We start from the raw sequence: 13,116 nt of genomic DNA on the forward strand, positions 1-13,116 counted from the left end.
TTAGTCTATCTGGATGGCACGAGGATGTACACACCAACATCCCCCAAGCCACCGATTAGACATCCTCCTTAATCACATCCTACAGCTGGCTCTGCCATGAAAAATACACGTTTAAAAAAAATTTTTAATGAAGTTTCTCGATCCCATTTTGTCTAGTCAAGGGTGCCCATTATGAGGTATCAATAGTCGTGGAGTAGAAGCCCTTCCCAAGAAGTCAATGAGATCTATGGCTGTGTGGGGATTATTGGAGATCAGTGTGGTAGGATAATACTGTGAACCAGTAATCCATGGATTTTCCCTCTTCTACTTTCTTTTATCCGGTGACTCACCCCCAGGCAGGAAGGGAGGTGAAACTTCTATCTATCTAAATTAGTATATTCCTAATTTTGTTTTATAGATGTGTAAAAAAGACTAGAAGAAAATACATGAAAATATAAGTGATTATCTGTAGGTTATAAAAATGTGAAGGTGGGTGAGTTTTATTTTCTGCCTTGTGCTTTTCTGTGTCTGCTAAATTGGATACAATAAGAGAAAACTATCTCTTTCTGTAATATGCAGGTTATTACATAAAAAGAATAAAGTTCATGACAAACGGTAATGCCTAAAAGGATGCTTCATAAAATTTATACTAATAAGGATTTTTTTAAATATATCTAGAGACTCTGGGCACTCTCCAAATACTAGCTGCAGTTCAGTCTTTGCTTTGCTTCCCTAAAGACTTTACCCTCTGCAGAAAAGATAGGGCCTTCATCTGGACATCACAGGCAAGGTTTCTGTGGATTCTAGGTCTTTGTCTTCATTGCAATGTTGGTTTATCCTAACGTAGACCAGCCAGTGTGGTGGTGTTTGAAGCTCCTACTCAGTGGTATGGCCCAATGGTCCCGAACCTGGAGGTAGCCCCAACTCCCTCCAGACCTCTGCCCCTGACTCCACTTCTCCCACAAGCTGGTTCTAATCTGAATAGCCCTTGCGATCCCCTTTGCCCCCGTGGACAGTCTGTCCCAACCTCGTGCCATGAATGGCCTTGGCTCCTGGAACTCCTCCAGGCCCTACCTGTTTGACCATTTAGAGTAAAAGACGTGACACATACAACCCTTCATGATGGGCTTCAAATCATGCTTCCTTTAAGATGATCGTGGGAACCAAAGTTAAAAGTAGTGAGTTGAGGGCTTCCCAGGTGGCGCAGTGGTTGAGAGTCCGCCTGCCGGTGCAGGGAACATGGGTTCGTGCCCCGGTCCGGGAAGATCCCACATGCCGCGGAGCGGCTGGGCCCGTGAGCCATGGCCGCTGGGCCTGCGTGTCAGGAGCCTGTGCTCCGCAACGCGAGGGGCCACAGCAATGAGAGGCCCGCGTACCTCAAAAAAAAAAAAAAAAAAAAGTAGTGAGTTGAGTAACCTCAACATATTTTTAGATGCTTTATGCTCCCCCTTTAGAATTAACAATACCAAATAAGACTGCTTAATCACACTCTTAGCAAGTTGTAGCTTACAATTACCTGAATGAAATATTTTGAACTCCACAGCTATTTATCTTCTTCAGTACTTGGTCAGAATTTCTATTTTTGTTTTCCTCTCTAATGAGGAAAACCAGCACAAAAATATACACACAGTTGCACACACAGTTACAAAAATTATACACACTTTTATACATCATTGCACACACAGTTATAAAAATTATGAGGGAACATCAATAATTGGAGAAGGGAGAGGAATAGGTGAAATTAATAAAGAAGAAGAAAATCAAAGAGACTCCTGATACAGAATAAAATTCATTAACAGGTGGTTGTGTCTTTGTAGCTGAGTCATCATTTGAACTGTCAAATGAATGCATTTCTCACTGGAGAGGGGCAGGCCTGCCTGAGGCCTTGGATGGATTGGCTTTGCTTGTCTCAGCTTCACGTGGGACACCTCCATTCTTAAAGTGATCTATCAGTCCTGGAAACATTCTTTTGCTGGGGTGGAAGAGGAGGCGGTAAGACGTGGGTGGTTGTTCATCATCAGTCACAAGTTCACAGTAATCCATGCCATGTGGTTATAAATAGGGTGTGAGAGGTTATCTACTACTCCCTAGCTTAAAGCAAGGCAATTTATTCTTAACTCAACATACATTGGCAACAAGGAACCAGTCTTACCAAATCAGTCCGTCATGCCTTTGGCCAGCAATCCAATAGCCACATGTGACCAAGATCCAGTTCTCTACATAAGCTTGTCAATCCAGGTGGATGTTGGTAAACTAGTATTTTTAGCTTTGGGGAGAAAGAGCGAAGACAGACACATTATTGTTATTGCTATGTTGCAAATGGCTGTTGAGGGCTCCTCATTTCCACTCTTTCTAACTCTAGGCAATGGCTTACGACACCAGGAAACTTAGCTTGTGAAAGAGTGCTGTAAAGCTGTGAGCTATCTAGACCTCATTCACTCATTCATGGCTTCTCGCTGACACTTGTCCAGGCACATGTTTGAGAATGTCACAATTTTAAATAGCAATGATTAAGAGTGATTAAATAGGGGCCCCTGGTCATGAGCATCAAACCTCAAACTGACATACAGCAAAATAGAGGACTTGCAGCTAAGTTCAACTTGCATGCAACTCTGACGGAGAAGTAGAGGCAGCTGTCCTAACACTAGAGACTCTCTTCCCATTTAGCCCAGGGGTTTCAGCAGACCTCGTGTCAGAGTCCATCCTCCTCTCTCCCTGGATGCAGTCAGGCATCCTTCCCTTTAGACTACAGCTCATCCCACACTAGCTGGTTTGCCACATCTTCACTTCTTTATAGGGTATGAAAGGGTGGTTGCTTGCATTCTCAGGAATTCATTTCAGGATCTCACATGGTCCTTATGGTCATATTCTTTCTTTTTTTTTTTTAAATTCATGTATTTATTTTGGCTGCGTTGGGTGTTTGTTGCTGCATGTGGACTTTCTCTAGTTGCAGCGAGGGGGGCTACTCTTCATGGCGGTGCGCAGGCTTCTCATTGCGGTGGCTTCTCTTTGTTGCCGAGCACGGGCTCTAGGCGCGGGCTTCAGTAGTTGTGGCGCGTGGACTCTAGAGCTCAGGCTCAGTAATTGTGGCACACGGGCTTAGTTGCTCTGCGGCATGTAGGATCTTCCCAGACCAGGGCTCAAACCCGTGTCCCCTGCACTGGCAGAAGGATTCTTAACCATTGTGCCACCAGGGAAGTCCCCTTATGGGCATATACTAAGGACAGTCACTAGTTCTTGTTCTTCCTCTGGACTGTTGTATATGCCTTTATTTTTAATATAAATGAATGTGTGTGTATGTTTGTGTGTGCACATGCATGGCAAGCAGAAACAAAACTCACAATGTATCATATTCTAAGTTATGGTATTTCCCTCTAAGTCAGAATTTAAGAAATTTTGTCTGGGGGACTTCCCTAGTGGCACAGTGGTTAAGAATCTGTCTGCCAGTGCAGGAGACACAGGTTCGAGCCCTGGTCTGGGAAGATCCCACATGCCTCGGAGCAACTAAGTCCGTGCGCCACAACTAGTGAGCGTGCACTCTAGAGCCTGTGAGCCACAATTACTGAGCCTGCGTGCCACAACTACTGAAGCCTTCACCTAGAGCCCGTGCTCCACAACAAGAGAAGCTACCGCAATGAGAAGCCGGTGCACTGCAACGAAGAGTAGCCCCCGCTCACCACAACTAGAGAAAGCCTGTGCGCAGCAACGAAGACCCAATGCAGCCTAAATAAATAAATAAAACCTCATTTAGACAACAACAAAAAAAGAAAGAAATTATGTCTGGTGATCATGAGGTGATGACATACTAAAATATGACGAGCCACATACTGAGGGCAGCAGGGTGGAGAGATAGAGTCTGGGTCCTGATGATATACTTGAACCACTGAACCAACCCTGAAACCAAATACCTCCATATTTCATGTACTGTGAAATCACTGCGCTTATTATTTAAGCCACCATTACCAGGATATTCTTTCATAGGCAGCTAGGTATATGCTAACAGAAACTCTTTACATTCCTAGAAAGCTCCAGAAATTAAATTGATTACTTTTCAAGGAGGGACACAGGTACACAATTTTATAAATTCTGAAGATTTCATCATAGAGAATTCAGAAAATGGCACAAGAAAATAAGTAAGAAAAAAAAAGGAAGTGACAACTCAACTAAGTGACTCTGCAATGATTCATCTCAAATCTTCATTCCAACAACTTCTCGTGGCCTCTCTGAGTGATTCCCCCACCTAAGTGATTACTGACTTCCCTCTCTTCCTTCAGCCTGATTCCTGATGTGTCACTGCCAGCTCAGATCCACTGGTAAAACATTAAGCTCTGCTCTTCTCTGTACTTCTACTTCCTGGAACCCTTTCTTCTCATCAGCCTTGTTAAATACCTATACCTGATACAGTCAACCATCCAAGGTGACAATTTGTCCATAACCTCACTGAGAAGGCCCCAGTGCAAATAAATGCTGCTGTGACTTACTCAAAGCCTAGATTAGCCACATCTTGGCATGACCTTGAGATTGAGCTGGTTTCTCCAACCTCTGCTAAGATTTCTACAACTACTTAGAGCCTGAAAAAATAATCAGTTGTGCTCAACCTGGTTGCTGTAAGTAGCTCACAGTTAAGGAAGCTGTGCTGAAGAGTTTGGTGGCCAGTGAGGCATGGTTGTGGCTTTATATCAGTGAGATCATAGGCAAGCCTGGTATTATTGACTATAATGTTTAAGGACCAGTCTTTAACACCTGATTATATTTGGTTTATTATTTGAGTGTTTTTGGACCATGTGTGATCAGACTGGTATCTGAATAAAATAACATAACGTATGATAAAAAATACGTACACCTTTTTCATGCATGAAACCCCATTTATCAATTCTAATATTTCCTATGATATCCTAAGTTTCAGAACATTCATATTTATCTTTTATAATAAGGCTAAAATTCACAGCAATACTTAAGTTTATACATCTTTCCTCATAATTTCCAACATTGCTTCTCAATTATCACCTTCAAATCTATAAGCCCCTGAACTACTTATAACTCCCAACACTGAGAAACCACTTCCTCTTGTCTTTACCCTCCTGCTGGATTCGCATTTTTCAACTTCCCCTTGCAAGGGCCTGCAGCTGTGTTTTTTGACACAATGTTAGATTTTGTCATAACTCCAATGACCTTTGCTCTCATTTTTATTTTACTCACATCATCATAACATTTCTGATAAATCCCTCTTTATAAACCTATGGCCTTTTGAACTTTTTAAACAATCTAATGGGTTTAAAAGGGGAAAGGTGGGGCAAGGGATAAATTAGGAGTTTGGGATTAACATATACACACTATATATAAATAACCAACAAGGACCTACTGTATAGCACAGGGAACTATAGTCAAAATTTTGTAATAACCTATAAGGGAAAAGAATCTGTAAAAGAATATTTTTATATATATAAATCACTTTGCTGCATACCTGAAATTAACACAACATTGTAAATCAACTTCAATTGTAAATATCCCAATAAAAAAAAACCTTTTTTTTAATCTAATGGGTTTAGCTTCTCTCCTTCATGGTAATTCCTAGTTCATCTTGAGCGTAAAGAAGATTCCTCTCTTGCCCTTGGCTCATCTTGGCATTCAGTTCCTTCATCCCAGAGCAGTCTTTGAACAAAGTACATCACACTCCTGACACATATGAGGGGAAAGGGAAAGTAGGGGTTTACTCCCATTGCTGTAACGTGGACAGGTGCCCAAGAAATACTTAATACTGTTACCCCTTGGGAAAAATCACAATAGGACTGCTTCTGATCCCTAATCCACTCAATCTTTTATTTATTCATTCAACAAATATTCATTTATCAATGACTATTAGCTTAGCATCTCGATAGGCATTATGGATAGAGATGATGAGCAAAACAGGTGTGGTCTCATGAAGTATATAATCCAAAGGAGAACCAATAATAAATAATCACACAAGCATAGAAATGATGATAAAGGTCATAAAGTCTATTAAGGAAATGTTCAAGAGGCTATGGGAGAGTTGAGAAGAGGGATTTAACTTAGATTGAGGATTTGGAGGAGGCTGGCCTGAGAAAGAGAGGGTGAAGGGACTGGCCAGGAAAAGAGTAGAAAGAAGAGGACAACAGTTAGGGGAAAATAGTTCATACAAAAGCCCTACGTCAGGAGAGAGCCTGTAGATTTGAATGACTAAAAGGACCCCACTGTGGCTGGAGAGTGATGAGAAAGGGAGAGAGTGGCACGGCCTGTGGCTGGACAGGTGGGTGGAAGGCTAATCACACAGGACCTTGAAAGCCACACTCACGAGTTACGATTCAGCAGAAGAGTAATGGGATCTGATTTTCATGATTAAACATTCACTCATGGCAGGGTGAGTTGAAGGTGGCAAGCATGGAAGCAGAGAAACAGGTAGAAGGCTATGGAGTAAAACAGGCAAAATATGATATGGCAGCTTATCTTATGATGCTAATAGTGGAGTTGTCAAGAACTGGCCACTTTCAAGAAATATATATATAGGGTTAATTATTACTTATTAATTATCAAAATTAATAGAATTTGTGGGTCAAGAGGAGTGGAGAGTCAAGGATGACTCCAAAATTTCTAGAATAAATGAATAGATGGATAGAACTGTCATTTACTAAGATGGGGAAGAACTGAGGAGAAAAATAATTGTAAGTGTAAGAACTAAGTGTTCAGTTTTTATAAGTTTATTTTGAGATATTGTGAGATATTAAGGACAACTGTGAGTAGCAGTTGGGTCTGGAATTCAGCAAGTAACCATGGACTAGAGATGTTAATTTTGGAGTCTTTGGAGTACCTGCAGTATTTATGAGTTTGGAAGAATATAAAATCCCCTTGGGCTTCCCTGGTGGTGCAGTGGTTGAGAGTCCGTCTGCCGATGCAGGGGACACGGGTTCATGCCCCGGTCCGGGAAGATCCCACATGCCGCGGAGCGGCTGGGCCCATGAGCCATGGCCGCTGAGCCTGTGCGTCCGGAGCCTGTGCTCCGCAGCGGGAGAGGTCACAACAGTGAGAGGCCCGCGTACTGCAAAAAAAAAAAAAAAAAAAAAAATCCGCTTGGAGAGTATAGAATGAAAAAAAATTTTTACAATTGATCCCTGAAGGACTCCATCATTTAAGGTTGGGCCAAAGGAGACTAAAAACTGACCTCTAGAAATGTTGATTAAAACCCAGAAGGGTCTGTAGTAATGGATTCTGTAAACTAAGTTTTTCAGATAATCAAGCATCTTTTCAGCATATCAGAGAATCAGAAATTGAGCCAGAAAAAAAAATCCTGCCATTATCCTCTATAATCATCAAAGAAGAAAGTATGTTAGACAGCAAAAGTTGTTTCTTTCGCTGTTAACATTTGGCTGCTTCTTATTCCAGTCCTTTTCTCTGCACTTAAAATTGATATGCATTTAAAAATAAACTTTATAAATATACACCGTATTTAATTTTATATCATCCTTTTCCACAGCACTGTAACAGTTTCCTATGTTATTACATATTCATCAAAAACAAGGTTTATAAAACCTGCATTATAGTCTCTGATATAGATTTAACACAACCCGTTTAACCACCATGCTCAACATAGATTATCGCACTCAACATAGATTTATCGCGGGCCTCTCACTGCTGTGGCCTCTCCCGTTGCGGAGCACAGGCTCCGGACGTGCAGGCTCAGCGGCCGTGGCTCACGGGCCCAGCCGCTCCGCGGCATGTGGGATCCTCCCGGACCGGGGCACGAACCCGTGTTCCCTGCATCGGCAGGCGGACTCTCAACCATTGCGCCACCAGGGAAGCCCCGATTATCGCACTTTTAAAGAAAGTTTGAAAGTACTTTTAAGACGTATGAATGATGACAAGTAGATAAATATTTGATAAATGTTTGACTGCAAATTTGATTATACCCTTAGGATAATTACTAAAAGGGGAATTACTGAGGCACAGAACTCAAGCATTTTCAAGGTTCTAGAAATGCACTTTTTTCTTAGGAAAAAACACTGTTCACAGTTCTAGCAACACTGAATATTATCATTAAAACTAATTTTAATTAAATTTAAGATGTAATAAAAATAATATCTCATTCTGCTGTGTTTTTTTTTAATTGAAGTGTAGTTGATTTGCAATATGGTGTTGGTTTCAAGTATACAGCAAGGTGATTCAGTTATGCATATATATATATTCTTTCTCAGATTCTTTTTCATTACAGGTCATTAAAAAGATACTGAATATAGTTCCATACGCTATACAGTAAATCCTTGTTGTTTATGTTATTTATAGTAGTGTGTATCTATTAATCCCATACTCCTAATTTATCCCTCCCCCCTACCTTTCCACTTCAGTAACCATGAGTTTGTTTTCTATGTCTCTGCAGCATTTTATTTTATTTTTAAAATTTTTTTTATTGGAGTATAAATGCTTTGCAATGTTGTGTTAGTTTCTACTGTACGATGAAGGGAATCAGCTATATGTATACCTATATCCCCTCCCTCTTGGACCTCCCTCCCACCCCACCTCCCACCCCCTGCCCCATCCCACCCATCTAGGTCGACACAGAGCACCGAGTCTGCTATCCAACTGGAGATATACAAAAGGGATTCAAGCGTCATCCAAGTGGACTGGTAACACCAATGAAGATGGCAGAATAGCGACCACAAGGGGCTTGTCCCTCCCCAGAAACATCAAATTATCTGCCAAAAACTGTAAGGATCAACCTTATTGGAACTCTGGAAAACAGACAAAGCTTAACAGCAACCAAGTAAACATTTAACCAGAAGAAGGCCACTAAAACATAGAGAACTCTGGGGCATTTTAACTTAGCCTTGTCCCGCCCTTCTCCCCACATAGTGGTCTTCAAGATAACAGTTTGAGTTCCAAGTACGAGTACCTGGTACTGGAGGGAGTAGAGAAAACCTTGTTCCCAAAGAATCACGTTTGTTTTGACATGTCTATGGGTTCCTTGAAGAACAACACAAGAAGCCTGCCTTGCTTCACCTATCTTGGAATGCCCTCAGGGTGCAGGACGTTCCTCGAAAATATTGACAGCCAAATGAACAAGCTGCTGCCACCTAGGACAAAAATCAACAGTTGAAGCAAACAATAGACGTGACAAAAGGAAGAAAAACCTGGGGAGTAAGATTCTGGGGAATAAAGGCTTTGCAAAACTTCTGAGTATACCAGGGAATCTAGAAAGCCATGCACATGCCCAGGGCATCATGAATGCTCAGAAAAGACTTAGAAAAGACTGTAAGCTTTCACTTTTTTGCTGGGGGCAGGGGCTCATCGCAGCATGCAGGATCTTAGTCCCCCAACCAGGGATCAAACCCCTGCCCCCTAGAGTGGAAGCACAGAGTCCTAACCACTGGACAGCCAGGGATTCCCCCACTTTTAGCTGAACTTTAGGCTCAGCGTAAGCAGGAAGTGAAGGCTAATTCAGAGTTGTAAATGGCCTGGCTAAGCACTGAGGATTGGCCCAACACAGAGCCAATCTGCTAAGGCCTGGAGACAATTTTCTTTTCATTTCTTTTCTTTTTTTCTTGGTTCCAGTCATTTAAAGAAGTCACTATCAAACAACTAGCTGACTACTAAGCTAAAGAAATGGAGACTTCAGAGATCCAACAAAGAATACATTCTTTACAAAAATAGCTTAGAAAAGTCACTAAACAAACAACTACAACCCACAGCAAGGACCAACAACAGATTCTAGAAAGAAGAGTGTTTGATTTTCAGAGTTTTCTGTTTAGAAAGAATAGTTTTCTTTTAACAAAGGGCGCAGGAACAACTGGATAGCCACACACAAAAGAATAAAATTGGACTCCTACCTCACACCTAACACTAAAATTAACTCAAAATAGAACAAAGACCTAAATGTAAGAGCAAAAATTATAAAACTTGGGAGAACATATATAAACAAATCTTCACGACCTCAGTTTTGCTGCGGTTTCTTAAATATGATACCCAAAGCATAAGCAACAAAAGAAAAATTAGACTTTATCAAAATTAAAAACTTTTTTGCATCAAATGACACTATCAAGAGAGTGAGATGACAATCCACAAAATGGGAGAAAATGTTTTCAAATCATATATCTGATATGGATCTAGTATCTAGAATATATAAAGAACACTAGTAACTCAACAACAAAAAGGTAAACAACCCAATTAAAAACCAGGCAAGGGACTTGAATAGACATTTCTCCAAAGAAGAAACACAAATGGCCAAGTAGTACATGAAAAGATACTCAACATCTTTAGTCATTAGGGAAATGCAAATCAAAATCACAATGAGATACCCACCCACCAGGCTGGCTAAAATTAAAAGGACAGGTAATAAAAAGTTCTCACAGGGGTGTGGAGAAATTAGAACCCTCATACATTGCTAGTGGAAATGTAAAATGGTGAAGCCATTGTAGAAAACAGTTCAGTGCTTCCTCAAAAGTTAAACATAGAATTACCATATGACCCAGAAATTCTACTCCTAGGTATATATATATTTTAAAAAACAATAGATATTCAAAAAAAATTGTACAAGGATGTTCATAGTAGCTCTGTTTATAATAGCCAAAAGCAACCCAAATGTTCATCAACAGATGAATAGTTAGACAAAATGTGTTATAACCATACAATGGAACATTATTTGGCTACAAAAAGGAGTGAAGGGGCTTCCCTGGTGACGCAGTGGTTGAGAGTCCGCCTGCCGATGCAGGAGACATGGGTTCGTGTCCCGGTCCGGGAGGATCCCATGTGCCGCAGAGCGGCTGGGCCCGTGAGCCATGGCCGATGGGCCTGTGTATCCGGAGCCTGTGCTCCGCAGCGGGAGAGGCCACAACAGTGAGAGGCCCGTGTACCGAAAAAAAAAAAAAAAAAGAAACCGCCTGCCAATGCAGGGGACATGGGTTCAAGCCCTGGTCTGGGAAGATCCCACATGCCACGGAGCAACTAAGCCTGTGCGCCACAACTACTGAGCCTGTGCTCTAGAGCCCGTGCTCCACAACAAGTGAAGCCACCACAATGAGAAGCCTGCGCACCGCATCGAAGAGTAGCCAGCACTCCCTACAACTAGAGAAAGCCCGAGCTCAGCAACGAAGACTCAACAGAGCCAATAAATAAATAAATAAATAAAAATTTTAAAAAATAAAAAGAAATACATGGGCCAGATTGGTTTTCTTGACTAATATCCAAACCACATGAATTGACGTTGGGTGCTGTTGTCTTGCAAATACAGGCTCAATTCCATAACCATAGGGAAAGCATTTGATGCACTTTATAAATAACAATGAGGCATCTTACTTTTTAGACATCGTTATGGCAAAAGAACAGAGACAAATTGAAAGCATATTTAGAGTGTAAAACACCTACAGCAAAACTATACCTTCCATTAGGTAAGCAATCTGTTCTTAACAAGATATTCATCTCAGGCACAGGTTATGAGACTGGAAGCTAATCTAGTATGGCCGCCTCTTCTGTAATGCTTTAATTCAGTTTTGAATTTTCATTCAGGAGAACATTGATAAAATAGATATGTTTAATATCTCAAAGTCAGTCTTTTTAATTTACGTAATTTCTTTAAAAAATTTGCAAAAAATTTTATATAAATAACAAAGTGTGGTTATATCATGTTTTAAACTTTTTATAATGGAATATTTCAAGCATACATAAAAGTAGGCAAATTAGTATCCTGAAGTCCCACGTACACATCACCAGTCCAGCCACACTCTCATTCATTCCTCCCACTTCCATAGTATTTTGAAACAATTCCCAGACATCATATTATTTCATCCACTAACACTTCAGTAATTAACCTAAATGATAAGGGCTCCTTTACTGATAACTCTAATACCATCATAATATCTGAAAAATTAACAAAAATTACTTAATGTAATCAACTATCCCAGTTAACTTATTTTTTGTTTATTTATTTTTGGCTGCATTGGGTCTTCATTGCTGCGCGTGGGCTTTCTCTAGTTGCAGGGAGTGGGGGCTACTCTTCGTTGCGGTGCGCAGGCTTCTCATTGCGGTGGCTTCTCTTGTTGCAGAGCACGGGCTCTAGGCATGCAGGCTTCAGTAGTTGTGGCACACGGGCTCAGCAGTTGTGGCTCGCAGGCTCTAGAGTGCAGGCTCAGTAGTTGTGGCACACGGGCTTAGTTGCTCCGCGGCATGTGTGATCTTCCCTGACCAGGGCTCGAACCCGTGTCCCCTGCATTGGCAGGCATATTCTTAACCACTGCGCCACCAGGGAAACCTATCCCAGTTAATTTAAATTCCTGTCCCATAAAAATTGCCATAAATAGATTTATTGTTATTTTAAAGTATGTCCCCTCAGGATCCAGATAAGGTCTGCATACTGCAATTGGTTATATCTTTTAAGTCTCCTTTAATCAGTAGATTCCGTCTCCACTATTTTGTGTGTGATTCATTTTTACTGAATAAATCAAGTTGTTTGTCCTTAAGATTCCTTCAATGGTTTATTGATTATAGCCCCCAAGATATAGTTTGACTTGTTTCCCCTATTCTCTATATTTCCTATAAATTGGTAATTGGATGTAAAGGCTCTATGAGATTCAAGGGGTTTTTGGTGGCGGGGTTGGTGTTTGGTTTTTTGGGTGGTTGGGGATATGGCAGGACTTTTTCCTAGCTGGCACTGTGTTGGGTCATATCATTTTCAGTGCAGTCTTTTTTTAAAAAAATTATTTATTTTTGGCTGTGTTGGGTCTTCGTTGCTGCGCGCGGGCTTTCTCTAGTTGCGGTGAGTGGGGGCTACTCTTCTTTGCAGTGCGTGGGCTTCTCATTGCAGTGGATTCTCTTGTTGCAGAGCACAGGCTGTAGGCATGCAGGCTTCAGTAGTTGTGGCGCGTGGGCTCAGTAGTTGTGGCTCGCGGGCTTTAGAGCACAGGCTCAGTAGCTGTGGCACACGGGCTTAGTTGCTCCGCAGCATGTGGGATCTTCCTGGACCAGGGCTCGAACCTGTGTTCCCTGCACTAGCAGGGATTCTTAACCACTTTGCCACCAGGAAAGTCCCCAGTGCAGTCTTTTAAAAATATCTTTTCCAGGAATTCCCTGGTGGTCAACTGGTTAGGACTCTGTGCTTTTGAGGGCCTGGGTTCAATCCCTGGTCAGGGAACTCCT

General features: G+C 41.4%; 1 pseudogene; it reads left to right on the forward strand.

The window, feature by feature from the left end:
• The first annotated feature begins 4,403 nt into the window (after window positions 1–4,403).
• On the forward strand, window positions 4,404–4,705 carry LOC136125372 (ATP synthase subunit g, mitochondrial pseudogene; annotated as a pseudogene).
• The last annotated feature ends 8,411 nt before the right edge of the window (window positions 4,706–13,116 follow it).

The sequence above is a fragment of the Phocoena phocoena genome, chromosome 7, assembly GCF_963924675.1.
Source record: "Phocoena phocoena chromosome 7, mPhoPho1.1, whole genome shotgun sequence".
Taxonomy (NCBI): domain Eukaryota; kingdom Metazoa; phylum Chordata; class Mammalia; order Artiodactyla; family Phocoenidae; genus Phocoena; species Phocoena phocoena.